This window comes from Ursus maritimus, unplaced genomic scaffold, assembly GCF_017311325.1.
Source record: "Ursus maritimus isolate PB19 unplaced genomic scaffold, ASM1731132v1 scaffold_17, whole genome shotgun sequence".
NCBI lineage: Eukaryota > Metazoa > Chordata > Mammalia > Carnivora > Ursidae > Ursus > Ursus maritimus.
In genome coordinates this window covers 9103587-9118229 of record NW_024424119.1, presented here as the reverse complement: position 1 = coordinate 9118229, position 14643 = coordinate 9103587, and the positions used below count along the sequence as shown (strand labels likewise).

The following is a 14643-nucleotide window of genomic DNA, read 5'->3' as shown; positions in this document are numbered from 1 at the left end:
AAGAGAGCAGGCTGGAGAAGTAGGCAGACCCCAGATCACAGGGACCTTCTAGGTCATAGAGTAGTCCCCTCCTTATGCATGGTTTCTCTTTCCATGGCTTCCGTTACCTGCAGTCAACCAAGGTCAGAAAGTAGATCATCCTCCTTCCGACATATTCCAAAGACCAGTAGTAGCCTAACTCTGCATCACAATGCCTATGTCATTCACCTCACATCATGTTATCCTGTTCGCGTTTTATCGTCGAAAGAGTACAGTACGATAAATATTTTTTGAGAGAGAGAGACCACATTAACATAACTTTAATTATAATATATTGTTATAATTTTCTATTGTATTGTTATTGTCGTTAGTCTCTTACTATGACTAATTCATAAACGTAACTTTATCATAGGTGTGTATGCATAGGAAAAAACATCGTGTGTAAAGGATCTGGTACTATCCCCAGTCTCACACATCACTGGGGGTCTTGGAACATATCCCCCCACATTCAAGGAGGACTACCATACTTAGTTTATCAAGCAACGAAGCTAACAAAGGATGTTGAGCAGAGTTTGTAATAATTACACAATAAATCAGACTTCTAAAATATTTGGAGGTTTCTAAGAGTTACAAGTTTCATTCTGTGCTGTTTCTGTTTGCCTAACATTCTACTGCTACTTACAAAAAGCTGTACATAAAGACGTTCTCTAATTCACTTCCCTTTTAGCCTTAAAAGTCATTCTTTTTACTTTCAAGATATTATTCAATTCCTCCCCAGCACTTCACCAAAACAACTTCCAAAATCAATAAAGATTTCATTGCTAAATCCCACTCCCCTTCCATTCACTGATACTTTGATCCTCCCCAGATTTCTCTGCAGCATAGGTAAGACTCTTGGTTTCTCCAACTCTCCAACCCTTTTATTGCTTGCTGCTTGGCCACTGTTATCCCCTTCTTGCCCCTCAATGTGATACTTTCTCAGTTTCTGCCCTCAACTTTCACATGTTACCACGTAAACTTTCTCAGCAGTGTCATCCATCCCTGGGTCCACGTGATAACATAATATCATAAACTCTGCTGTGATTGTGAATTTTTAACTCTCATTTGAACAGTATCACTTTAATGTGTGGTAATACTGAATTCAACATATATAAACATTATCTTTCTTAACTTCTTAATGGAGCCCCCCAAAACTGCTCCTCTACCAATTTATAAAACTAATCTCAGATACCCAGATGAAAAAAAAACTCAGAGAATCTTCTCTCTGAAGCTCTCAATTTCTACATCTAAGAATCACTAAGTCCTGCTTACTTTTTTTCAACTCTCCTGTCACGTTTCTATACCTACTACTAAACATCCTGATGATTTGTTTCTTTACTGTTTCTTATCCAGACCCTTGTGATCAGAACCTGCTCTGTGTCCTGATATAAGTCACTCTCGTCTCCTTTCTGTGCAAATTCTCAACATTTTTAGAGGTTGACAACTAAACATCTAGGGCATTGTTAAACTGGCAAATATGAGTGGAAAAGATCAAAAAATAGAAAAAAATCAAAAGCAGGCCTAAGGGCACATGTGTACCTTTCTGACACTAGGGGAGTGTTATGAGTTGATTTTATGCATGTGAGCCTCAGGGTTTTTTAATCGCCAGATGAGCCACATCCTTTTGACCCTTCAGTAACCTTCCTCAGAAGGTTCAAACACCAGGTGCTCGATTATTATGCTGCTTTGGTATCAATTCTTAGAACTGCAAGGCCTTGCCATAATTGCTACTCTCAGGGGCTCCAGTCCTTTGCTCCTTCAATCCCCGTTCTGTGCGACGGATGATCCTTCTAAAGCATCGTCAACCTTAAAAATTAAACAACAGAGGTTATCAAGCTGCAAATGAGTTTATTCAGAAATAGCAGAGGATTGCAATTTGGGTCATGCCAGCTATAGTGAACCATAGGCAAGTCCAGAGAACAAAAGGAGAACATCCTTTATAGAGGAAAGGAGAAAATTGGGAGGAGTTGTTTTGAACAGAAGTTCACTGGAGGGAAATGAGAATTTCATATACATATATATGTAATCTTTTTTTTTTTTTAAGATTTTATTTATTTATTTGACAGAGAGAGAGGCAGTGAGAGAGAGAACACAAGCGGGGGGAGTGGAAGAGGGAGAAGCAGAGGAAGCCTGATGCGGGGCTTGATCCCAGAACACTGGGATCATGACCTGAGCCGAAGACAGATGCTTAACAACTGAGCCACCCAGGTGCCCCCCGTATATATATATGTAATCTTTACATCATAACTCAGGGTAACTCATATTATGTTATGCTATCAATCAATTCTTTTAACGGCTCCTCAGTTCTTACTGCATAAAAACCAGACTTAGCCCCTTCCCCCTCCCCATCAATCAAGCGCCCCAGTCTTGTCTATCCAGCCTGTCTTCTTCTTTCTTCCTTCCTTTCTTTCTTTCTTTCTTTCTTTCTTTCTTTCTTTCTTTCTTTCTTTCAGAAAGAGAGAGAGTGAGAGCACAAGCGGTGGGGGGTGGAGCGCAGACAGAGGGGAGAGAATCTTAAACAGGCTCCATGCCCAGCACAGAGCCCAACTCAGGGCTCCATCTCACAAGCCTGAGATCATGACCTGAGTTGAAATCAAGAGTCAGATGCTTAACTGACTGAGCTACCGGGCATTCCGAAGATACATTTTTAATAGCTTCAGTCTAATCTATTTTGTGAATGCCTGTAATTTACTTATCCAGTCATCTAGTTTGTTTCTGACTTGTTCCTCTTCTTTAAAAAAACAAAAAAACAAAACTGTCTCTGTAGATATACTTTGCATATTTGTCTTTTAAAATCATATTATAGGGGCACCTGGGTGGCTCAGTCGTTAAGCATCTGCCTTTGGCTCAGGTCATGATCAGGGATCCTGGGATCGGGTCACTAAGCAGAGAGCCTGCTTCTCCCTCTCCCTCAGCCTGCTACTCCCCCTGTTTGTCCTCACTCTCTCTCTCTGTCAAATAAATAAATAAAACGTTTTAAAAAATAAAAAAATAAAGTCATATTATAAATTCCTGGAATAAAAATGGCTAGATAAAAGAATAAGCTTTTTTTTAAGTTTATTTATTTTTTTAATAATATCAACACCCAAAATGGGGTTCAAACTCATGACCCTGAGAGTCATATGCTCTTCCAACTGAGCCAGCCAGGCGCCCAGAAAAGAATAAGTTTTGAAAACTGAAAACAATATAATTATCTGTCCCCATGTTGAATAATACTGGGACTAGACATTAGACATACTTTCCTGTACTTATGTTAAACAATTCTGAAACCAAGCAAAAATAACCTGGTTGCTTGCTCCAGTTAATACTTGTTCCTGGAAGATAAAACTGTGAATTTGTTAAATAGATTGCTCATGAAGACTAACAGTTCACCAAAAAATGTTTCAAGACCATTGCCCTGCTATGCCCACCAAGCTAAAGCTATTGTATCATAAACTCTGCTCAATTCCAATCATTTCCCTGACTCGCTTCCTTCCCTACAGTTATTCAGCCCAAGCCTTAAAATCCAAAAAATAACTGGCCCTAATTTTCCCTTTTGAGATACCGCTAAGGCTCAGTCAAGTGGTATTCTCCCTTATTGCTGCAAATTTAATAAACTTAACTTTGCTTCAGCAACAGTTTTTATGGTGAGCTTTTGAGGAGTCAACATTTGACAGCATATTTAAATTTTTGTATACATAATACCAGGTTACCTTCTAGGAAGAGTGTATCAATTTAAAGAAATAACAATATTGTGAGAGAATGTCTGTTTCCCTCTGTCCCTGCCAGCACTGGGTATTTTTGCTGTATGGAAACTTCCAATCTGATAGGCAAAAAGTGACACCTCATTGTTCTTTTTCTTTTTTAAGATTTTATTTATTTATTTGTCAGAGAGGAAGAGAGAGCGAGAGAGCGCGAGTGCGCGCGCGCACTAGTGGGGGAGGCGCAGAGGGAGAGGGAGAAGCAGATTCCCGAAGGAGCAAGGAGCCCATGCAGGACTGGATCCCAGGACCCTGAGATCATGACCTGAGCTGAAGGCAGACACTCAACCAACTGAGCCACGCAGGCATCCTGACACCTCATTGTTCTGATGTTCTTTTAATTTGCATTTATCTGCTCATTAATGAAGTTCAGTAACATCTAGAAATGTCATTTTTATCTTATGTCCTGGGAAGCATGAAACCACTATTACACCACCACTGCCATCAGGAATTAGAGCAGAGAATTTGCCAGGTCTAAGAATTTAATTCATAACCTTACCATGAAGACTTTAGGGAAAATGGCAGAGTGGGAGGACCTAAGCTCACCTCCTCCCATGAATGTAACTACATAACACTCACATGAGTTTAAATAACCCATAAAACAACACAAATGCCCAAAGCTGGAACAAACTGCACAACTAAATGTAGAAAAACATCAAAGAGGGTAGGAAGGGCAGACATCTGATGGGGAGCTAAGGAACTCGCAGGTACGGAGAGGGGAGAGAAACAGACCCTCACATGGGAAAGCCCACAAAGGGAAGATGAATCCCCGTAGCACTTGGCATAACTTTAAGACGAATTATTATAAAGCCATAGCCAAGTCTTTGTAGGTCAGGTAGCATCCTATAAAGAAACATATTGTTAAGTACTGAGTCTATTTATTATTCCTGGCCAATCTAAAAAACACAGCTGGAAAGCAGAAATGTCAGGGTGGGGGGTTGGTAAGGGCAATAATGGGAGAAAATAACTAAAATTGGCATGTATAACAATGTAAAATAATTACTTCAACATAAATAGTGGTGTTCTTGCAAACTCTATGTAATAGGAAAGTGTTCCTCTTCTACTTGTAAATATAGACAAGCATTCTCTGCTATTTATCCTTAAGTGATAGGAATGTATGTATTTCTCATCCAGTAGTTACCCATCCAATAGACTTCCAAAAAAGTAAAGAGATTATGTGCATTTATCTCTGGAGGGAAGATCCGAAAGAGGTCCAGATTTGTTAACAACCTACATGGGACTGCTGGACTGGATTTCATCTCCCAAGGCTCACCTTAGATTTCTCTGTTGAAGCTCTGAGCTACTGTCCTAGATGAAATAACTTGAATCTAGAAAACCATACTTCTAGGGAGGAGAATGTCTCCCACAGTGAGAAGTCAGGATTTCCCAAAAGGAAAAAGGAGGCACTACCGCAGAAGAGAGGGTGGACCAGAGGACTGCAGAGAGAAGTTAGTCCTGTGTTGGGGGGCTTGTGTGCATATATCATGTATGCTGGATGTGGAGCCCACTTTAGAAATAAATAAATAAATAATGTTTTATATATACAGAAAATTATTTATAATTATTAAAAATCTGTGTAATATTACTGAAAATAGGTAATTCTTTAGACACATTATAGGGATTGAACTTTAGCTTAAAACACCTTAAGTCTTCTTCCTGATTTTCTCACAAAACAAAAACATTAGCCCTATATAGTCTTTTTTTTTTTAAGATTTTATTTATTTATTCGACAGAGATAGAGACAGCCAGCGAGAGAGGGAACACAAGCAGGGGGAGTGGGAGAGGAAGAAGGAGGCTCATAGCGGAGGAGCCTGATGTGGGGCTTGATCCCAGAACGCCAGAATCATGCCCTGAGCCGAAGGCAGACGCTTAACCGCTGTGCCACTCAGGTGCCCCCCTAGATAGTTTTTTAAATACATGACTTGGGGGGTGCCTGGGTGGCTCAGTTGTTAAGCGTCTGCCTTCGGCTCAGGGCGTGATCCCGGCGTTCTGGGATCGAGCCCCACATCAGGCTCCTCCACTGGGAGCCTGCTTCTTCCTCTCCCACTCCCCCTGCCTGTGTTCCCTCTCTCGCTGGCTGTCTCTCTCTGTCAAATAAATAAATAAAAATAAAAACAAAACAAAAAAATTTAAATACATGACTTGGGTTTAGTTTCTTATGATTTAAACTTTTAAAATTTCTAGGTTAATTCTGTAGGTCCAGCAAGTTATTATTTCCACAGATGGTTTAAGATTACAAATATAAAATTGTGTTTAGCCAAATGAAATTGCAATAACGGACATTTTTAAAGGATTTTATCTCACGGATTCTTGTACTACTACATGTGTTAAGGATGCAATGGTAACATAAATTGTAATTTACAGATTTTTGGTCAACTTCATGACCTTAAATTCATATTAAAATAAGATAATTAACAAATATACTGTGGTATCCCAAATAATTTTTATGTAAACAAACATGAACACTAAACATAATTTTAAATTACTCTTGCTCCTTGTTTTTATATATATAATGACTATAGATTAGCAAGATATGCAAATGTTTTAAAATTACTATATTTGTATATACACACATACCCGTGTGTGTGTGTGTGTGTGTGTGTGTGTATGCATTATTCTCCCATCTCAAAATATATTAAAGTGGTATAATAAGTGCTCCATGGGAAAAATAAGCAAGACAGGTCTTGGCTTCCTCCCTTCTAATTTCTCTTCTGTTTATTCAAAATTGATTACTCTGGTTATGTTTGTAATAATGAGAATTATTAAATAGAAATAGGAATAGGCAATCAAAACCATAAATATAGTATGCCTGTTTGCTGTTTAAGGATATTGTTGCAGCATGTAAAGATGTTAAACTTGAGGCACCTGGCTGGCTCCATCAGTTGAGTATGGGACTCTTGATCTCAGGGTTGTCAGTTCAAGCCCCATTTTGGGGGTAGAGTTTACTTAATTAAAAAAATTTTTTTAAAGAAAAAAGGTGTTACACCCAACAGCATAATATATACATTGTTTTATTTAATAGTGATAGTGTTAAATACATTTTAAAGCTACTTAAATGCCTTAATTTAGTCACCTATTGGCATATTCATATATTATGCATATTATATATACACATGTGCATGTCTAAATGCATAATAGAAAAGTATATAAAGATAATTTTAAAAGGTTTATTTAAGATTTTAAAAAAGGTAATAGGGGCGCCTGGGTGGCACAGCAGTTGAGCATCTGCCTTCGGCTCAGGACGTGATCCCGGAGTTATGGGATCGAGCCCCACATCAGGCTCCTCTGCTATGAGCCTGCTTCTTCCTCTCCCACTCCCCCTGCTTGTGTTCCCTCTCTCACTGGCTGTCTCTATCTCTGTCGAATAAATAAATAAAATCTTTTAAAAAAAAAGGTAATAAAAGACAAATTTGAGGGCCTATGTATTCTTTACTGTAATCATATGGGTGGAGGGGTACCTGGGTGGCTCAGTCGGTTAAGCATCTGACTCTTGGTTTCAGCTCAGGTCATGATCTCATGGTCGTGAGATCGAGCCCTTTGTCCAGCCCCAAGTTGAGCTCCACACTCAGTGCAGAGTCTGCCTGACATTTTCTCCCTCTCCCTTCCCATTTCCTTCTTCCTCTGCTCATGTACTTGTTCTCGTTCTCTTTCCAACTCTCTCTCTCTCTCGTATGCGTGCACTAAAATAAATAAAATAATAAAATCTTTTTAAAAAACTTATTATATGGATGGAAAACAAAAAGTAAAGTTAGAATCTACATTTTTTTTCTGTAAAACAACCTAGTCATTCTGGCTTGGGTAAACAAGAGTTATTTTTCATTCCTAAAATATTCAATTAATTCTCTAGATTTTTGGCATGCTTCTGAATCATTTTGACAAGAAGTTAAAAAAAAAGTTAAGTTCCTACGAACATTATTGCTGTGTGTTTCCTATTTATTACCTACAACTATTCCTTGTCTTTTAGTAAAATGACTTATGTTTGCTTCTTATCTCCTCAGACAACTTTTCTTGATTTTGTCCCACATTCAGTTCCCAAATTCAGAATGATCAGATTGTTAAGCTTTCTTATGAATCACAACTTTCTTTGAGTTTACTGGAATAGCAACCAGTTCAGCCAAAGACTCAGTCCCTCAACTTATGCAAGAAAGATAGTAGAAACAATTAGGCTTGCTTGATACTCTCTAAATTTTAATTAACTTGAAACATTGTTGGGACGCCTGGGTGGCTCCGTCAGTTAGGGGTCTGCCTTCGGCTCAGATCATGATCCTGGGGTCCTGGGATGGAGCCCCACATCGGGCTCCTTTCTCAGCAGGGAGTCTGCTTCTCCCCCTGCCTGCGGCTCCCCCTGCTTGTGCTCTCCCCCCTCTCATTTTCTGACAAATTCTGAGAACTCTTTATTGCAATTAGGATAAAAATAAAAATATTGGTATTTTTCAATGACTGGATATTCTCTGCATCAGTTATCAGTTTAATATTATTGCTGTGCTCCAAATCTGCACTTTTTTGCCCTGATTTGTGATACTAGTCCTGGGCCCTACAATCACTTCTCTTTCACCAGCAGATGAGATGTTATGATTAATCAGCAGAGGGCAATGGAGTGACACTGCATGGCCACAGGCCACAGCTGCTGGAAGATGTCTTTTTTTAAGGCTCTAGACTTCTATTCTTCTTCTTCTTTTTTTTTTTTTTTTAAGATTTTATTTATTTATTTGAGAGGGAGAGCTCGAGAGTGCGAGCACATGGCGGGTGGAGAGGCAGAGGCAGAAGCAGACTCCCCCGAGCAGGGAGTCCAACACGGGACTCGATCAGGAAGGTGAGATCATCACCGGGGCTGAAGGCAGACGCCTAACTGACTGAGCCACCCAGGCGCCCCTATGCTCTATCTTCTTGAGGCAACTTTGACAAGGTCCAGCCCACCTATATCCTCTGGCAAAAGCTAGATACTTCTACAGACTGAGTCAGCCTGCCCATGCTCTCCAGCAACTGTGGGCCCCTCCTGCAGACACCCCTGGCAAGTTTCTCCACCCCTGGCAGGTTGGGTGGCTGTATATGGAGTAGTGACGTCCTCTTTGCAGAGGTCCGAATCACAGCGTCGGGAGTGGTAGGTGGGAGGAGGCTCTTTTCCTAGTCATTAGTTCCTGTGTTGCTCCTTTTTCCTCAGCCTAGAGGTAGTAGCTACATTTTTGTACCTGCTATTCTGGATCCCTTAGAAACTTCTTTTACCTCTACCTCCTACCAGTTAACAATTCTTTATATTAATTTTCCCTGTTCGAAAAAAATGATGTGGTTTCTGTCTCCTGACTGGTCCCTGACTGACATTTCTTCAAGACGTACTTCTGTTCACATCCAAAGCCTGGTACAATAACTGTCTCCAGATAGATTTTATCTCTAGGCTATTAACTTCTGATGCCTTTGTCAATCAGGGACCATGATAATAACTTTGTGGTACAAATAAAAAAACTTGGAGTCTCCTTCCTCTTCATAATATGTTTCTATTCAAAGGATAATCATTGACTATATCCTTCTATATTAATTTTCTGTTACATCTCAAGAAAGAATTCTACTCCCTCTATTCTCACATTATTTCATCTTGAGGAGGAGACTTCAGAGAAATATAGGCTTTGAGCCTTGAGGAAAAGGACCTTATCCGTTACTGGAAACAACAAATGCTACAGCAAGAATCTAGAGTTAATTCTAAAAACCACTTCGCTCAGGTAAAGAAATGTCAGTCGCTGTTAAATTACTGGAAAACTACTAACCAGAATCTACAACATCAGGAGGATATAGCTGCAGCCTAAGACTTTCGGAGCAATAAGATGACTACATGAAGCAGATAGCTTCCAGCAAGGCTCATGAAATTAAATCTGGATGACTGGAGGTACAGAGTGCCATCCTTCAGTCAGCTTGCTTTTGTTCCTCATTTGCCAAGCCATTTTATTTCCTCTTGGTTGCTTTAAGGTTTTGGAGTGTTAACTACGATATCTATGGCATCCCTATGTTCAATAGTGATTCTTGCATTCCTAGTCACTCCGTGGTAAAAGTCTAATGCTTGACTATATTTTCCTTGTGATTTGGCTAAAACACAAAATCAAGCCAGCTCTTGAATTTCTATTTGTTTTCCTTTGGGTGTTGCTCATTTTCATTTTATATTAGTTCCTTGTAATAAATCAGTTAATGTCCTGGGTAATTGAATCCAATCACTAAGTGATTTTTTGAGAGTAGCGCAACAGGTTAAACAGCCAGAAATTCCTTATCATATTCCCCTCCAAAGAAATAATACTTGGGGACTCTGTGACAAATAATTTGGCTAGCCTTTGGCCTTGGTTCCTAGGAGATAATCTCTAAACCCTTTTAATTTCCTGAGTGATAGAGTATCTTTGTTATTTATGATGGACCCCTCAGACCACACCTGATAACTGGGATGACTCAGATGGGGGATGGCCAGGCCAGAAAGACCAACCATGTGATTACAGGATTGGGGGTTTAAGTCACGTGAAATCAGCTCAAACTCCAGAAGAGAAAGGAAGCCTGGAGACTGAGCTCAGGCAATGATTCAATCAGCCATGCCTATGTAGTAAAACTCCAATACAAACTTTGGACACTGAAGCTCGAATTAAGTTCCCTAGTTAGCAATACTCTGAGTATTTTCACACTTTAATGCTGGCAGGGTAACATATCCCTGAGAACGATGGAACTTCATATTTGAAACCCTCCCAGACTTCACCCTATGCATCTATTCTCTTTTATAGCCCTTTGCCATAACAAAACTGCAATCACAAGTATTAGTGAGCACTATTAATGTTTTCTGTGAGTCTCCCACAGATAATTAGGAAATTACCAAACCCGAGGGTGATCATGGGACCCCCTCAACTTGTAGCCAACTGGTCAGAAGTGAGAGTCAAGCTGGAGAGCCCCAGTCCTGTGGCTGAAATGAGGTATCTGAAGTGAGGGCAGCTTGTGAACAGCTGTGCTCTCAAAATTGGCATTTTGACAAACTCACCGTAGGAAACTTTTGTAGGAGCTAGCCTTTGCAACCAATAGAAATAGAGCTTGAAGAGGATTCCAAAAGAGCTGGGGTACATTCAAAGACTGTTCCACTTTTATAGATCTTACACAAAAGGCAACTGGTGGACTGATGGCAACCAGCAGATTGGACAGGGATATTTGGTTAATTGATGCCTGCTTTCAGGATAGGCCCTGGTATCACTGAGGATTTATTTTAGCCCACAGATTCACCTTCCCAGAACAAAACAATTATTTAAATAACTTAATTCAACAAGGAGGGAAACTGGTCTGTGATTTGAGTTCAAAAACTGAAAACTGAACTGAATTTTTTTTTTTTGGACTGCCTTCGTATACCCAAAACTTTTCATTTTATCCTTTCTAAGACACCTAAAAAAATAGGAGTAATCCTACATGCTGTGGTTCAGAAAGTAGTAAAACTAAATAATGTGTCTAAGGCCAAGGAACTTCTCCCCTAAGACTTTCATGAGATTAGGTAGACGAGAGCTCAAAACATAGAGTCATTAGACATAATATTCTCTTCTTAAAGGAGACCATGTACTGTATGAGGAAAATAATAGTGTACTTACATTTTTTCATATTTCTCTGGGGTCCTTTATATCACAAAAAAAGATCTGAAAAACAAATGAAGATATCATGAAACAAAATAATTTGTCTAATACCCAAATATCTGGTTCTGTGGGCCCTTTGTAGTTGAAATGGAATTTATTTTCTTAATTTAGTTTGGATAGGTTCACCCAGATCAGATTAGCGTTTGTTTGTGTTGCAATGTACAGATGGAGAATTCCAAAATCTTAAATGCTGCTGTGCAGTCATCGTGTAACCTGATGATCTTCTGCCGAGAAGAACAAGAAAAGTTGACACTCATGGAGACTGGAACAACTACCTTCAGAAAATACACTCAACCACAACCGCAAACATGGTGTGGATCCAGATTGATGATGTCCCCAAATGATGACTGGCCTTGCCAATTCGCCTGCAGAATGATAAAAGGGGAAACTGCAAATTAAGCTGACATAATTCTCAAGTCCCTGTGTTAAATAATCACAAAGCAAAATATTAGCTGCTGGTTGGGGAATATAATGAGAATTGAGTAAAAAGCTTATTTATCAAAACTGTTAGCCCATCAAGACTCACTTTAAGGGCACCTGGGTGTCTCAGTGGGTTAAGCATCTCCCTTCGGCTTAGGTCCTGATCTCAGGGTCCAGGGATGGAGCTGTGTTGGGCTCCCTGCTCAATGGGGAGTCTGCTTCTCCCTCCTCCTCTGCCCCACCCCCTGCCATGCTCCTGTGCCCTCTCCCTCTCCTCTCAAATAGATAAAACCTTTAAAAAAAAAAAAAGACTCGCCTTAAGATTTTTGTTTCACTGAGTCCACTAATCCAAAACTTTTATATCATAAACTCTACTCATTCCCTTGGAGGACCTGCCTTAAAATCCTCTAGCGCAGGCCCTGCGTCTCTTTTACCTTTCCCCAGTTTCATCATTTTGAGTCATTCCTTAGACTCTGTCATGATGTTTTCCCTTAAAAGTAAATTTAGTTTTTTTGATCAACAGGTTGTCTGTGTGTGTGGGGGGGTATGTTAGAGAAAGTCAACACTTGACACAGGCAATAAACAAGTAAAAAAAATATACTGCAGGCCAGATAGGCTTAAGTGTTCCGAAAACAAACAAACAAACCAACCAAGGAAGAGGGAAGGGCAGTTCATGTGGGTGGTGGGTAGATGTGGTCGTTCCAATTTTAGATTAGGTAATCAAGGGAGGCCTCCCTGAATGGATGACATTTGATCAAAGACCTGTAGGTGGTGAGAGAGTATGCATGCAGCTGTTGAGGGAAAGAGCATTCCAGAAAGAAGAAATCGCAGTTGCAAAGAGTGTAAAGCAGGAGCTTGCCTGGCATGTTGAAGAAGTAACAAGGAAACCAATATGGCTAAAACAGAGAGTGAACAGGGGCGCCTGGATGGTTCAGTCAGTTGAGCATCTGCCTTCTGCTCAGGTCATGATCTCACAGTCCTGGAATAGAGCCCCAAGTTGGGCTCCCTCTTCAGCAGGGAGTCTGCTTCTCCCTCTCCTGCTGCCCCTCCACTCCCGCTCATGCGCTCTAGCCCTCTCAAATAAATTAAAGAGAGAGAGAGAGAGTAAACAGCAGAGAGGTGGGATATGAGGAATAAAAGTAATAGGAGGAAAATAGGTGGTATAGGACCTTTTCTCTAAATGAGACGGGAAACCATTCAGGGGAGCTTTAGAATTCATTTATCAAGGAGTTACATGAAATATTTAGATTACTTACGGGATAATTGACATTTTAATGATATTGAGTCTTCCCATCCAGGAAGATGTCATATTCCTCCATTTATCCTAGACTCTCTTTTATGTACTTCAATAAACCTTAATAGTTCTTGTCCTATGAGTCTTTTAAATTCTTATTAAGTTTATTACTTGGGTTTTAAAGGTTTATTTTTGTTTGGCCTGGTTTTTCACTGTTGTAAATGGGATTCCCCCCATTACATCCTCTAACTCGACCGCCTCTCAGTCATGACTATTACTCTAAATCCAACCACTCTCCTGACCTCTATCAAACAGGTTACCTTTGCCTGTTTGATAAATATATTATAGTTATATATTATATTTTATATTCAAATGATTAATATATTCATATGATTATATTTATAGGATATATATGAATTATATGATATATAAATATAATCACATGAATATATAAATATAACAGTCATATATGATATATATTTGTATATCATATAACACAATCATATGTATATATAAATATAATATATATAGAAAAACTATTAACTTTTAATATATTCCTCTTACAGTTACCTGAAGATAGCTCAGAATTAATGCTAATATCCATTTAGTTCATTCTCTTGGAATATTTTGGTAATAATTATATTGCCTCTGAATAATGGCAATTTTTTAAAACTCAGCTCCGTGCCCAATGTGGGGCTTGAACTCACAACCCAAAAATCAAGAGTCATGGGCTCTACCAGCTAAGCCAGCGAGGCACCCCAGACAGTTTTTTCTCTTCAGTCTTGGCAATTATAACTCACTTGTGTTACCTAGTTTACCACATTGGATAGAATTCTCAGTAAATTTCTCAATAAAAGGGGCAACATTTATCTTATTTGTGACATTAATGTGAAATAATTCCTTTTTAAAAAAGATTTTATTTATTTATTTGAAAGAGAGAGAGGGAGAGCACAAGCAGGGGGAGAGGCAGAGGGAGAAACATACTCCCCACTGAGCAGAGAGCCTGATACAGGACTCACTCCCAGGATCCTGAGATCATGACCTGAGCCTGAGGCAGACGCTTAACCAACCGAGCCACTCAGGCGCCCCTAATGTGAAATAATTCTTACATTTACTCCCTTTAAATATACCTTTGACTGGTTGACTGATTATGCATTAGAAATTATTTTTACATTAAGAAATTATCTTTCTCTTATTAATTTCCTGTTTCTTAAAACCAAAAGCCTATTTTTGCATTGATAGTGTAAGTGGTTTTGGTTTTTTTTTTTTTCATGTCAGACAGGTAATGTGCTGATGTTGTAACAAGGTTTGAGGGAGGCAAAAGCCACACAACAGTGTGAACACTCAACTATCACGCTTATGAACTACAAAAGGATCTGTAGCGGTATTTTTTTTTTAAGATTTTATTTATTTATTCAACAGAGATAGAGACAGCCAGCGAGAGAGGGAACACAAGCAGGGGGAGTGGGAGAGGAAGAAGCAGGCTCATAGCGGAGGAACCTGATGTGGGGCTCAATCCCAGAACGCTGGGATCACGCCCTGAGCCGAAGGCAGACATTTAACGACTGAGCCACCAGGCGCCCCTGTAGTGGTATAT

The 14643-nt window shown here is 39.5% G+C and overlaps 1 non-coding gene across 1 annotated transcript; it reads right to left on the bottom strand.

Annotated features, from left to right (window-relative positions):
• Positions 1-14318: 14318 nt before the first annotated feature.
• Positions 14319-14422, bottom strand: LOC121103160. The gene has a single exon (XR_005835318.1). It is a non-coding gene; the product is annotated as a small nucleolar RNA U13 (small nucleolar RNA).
• Between the last annotated feature and the right edge of the window lie 221 nt (positions 14423-14643).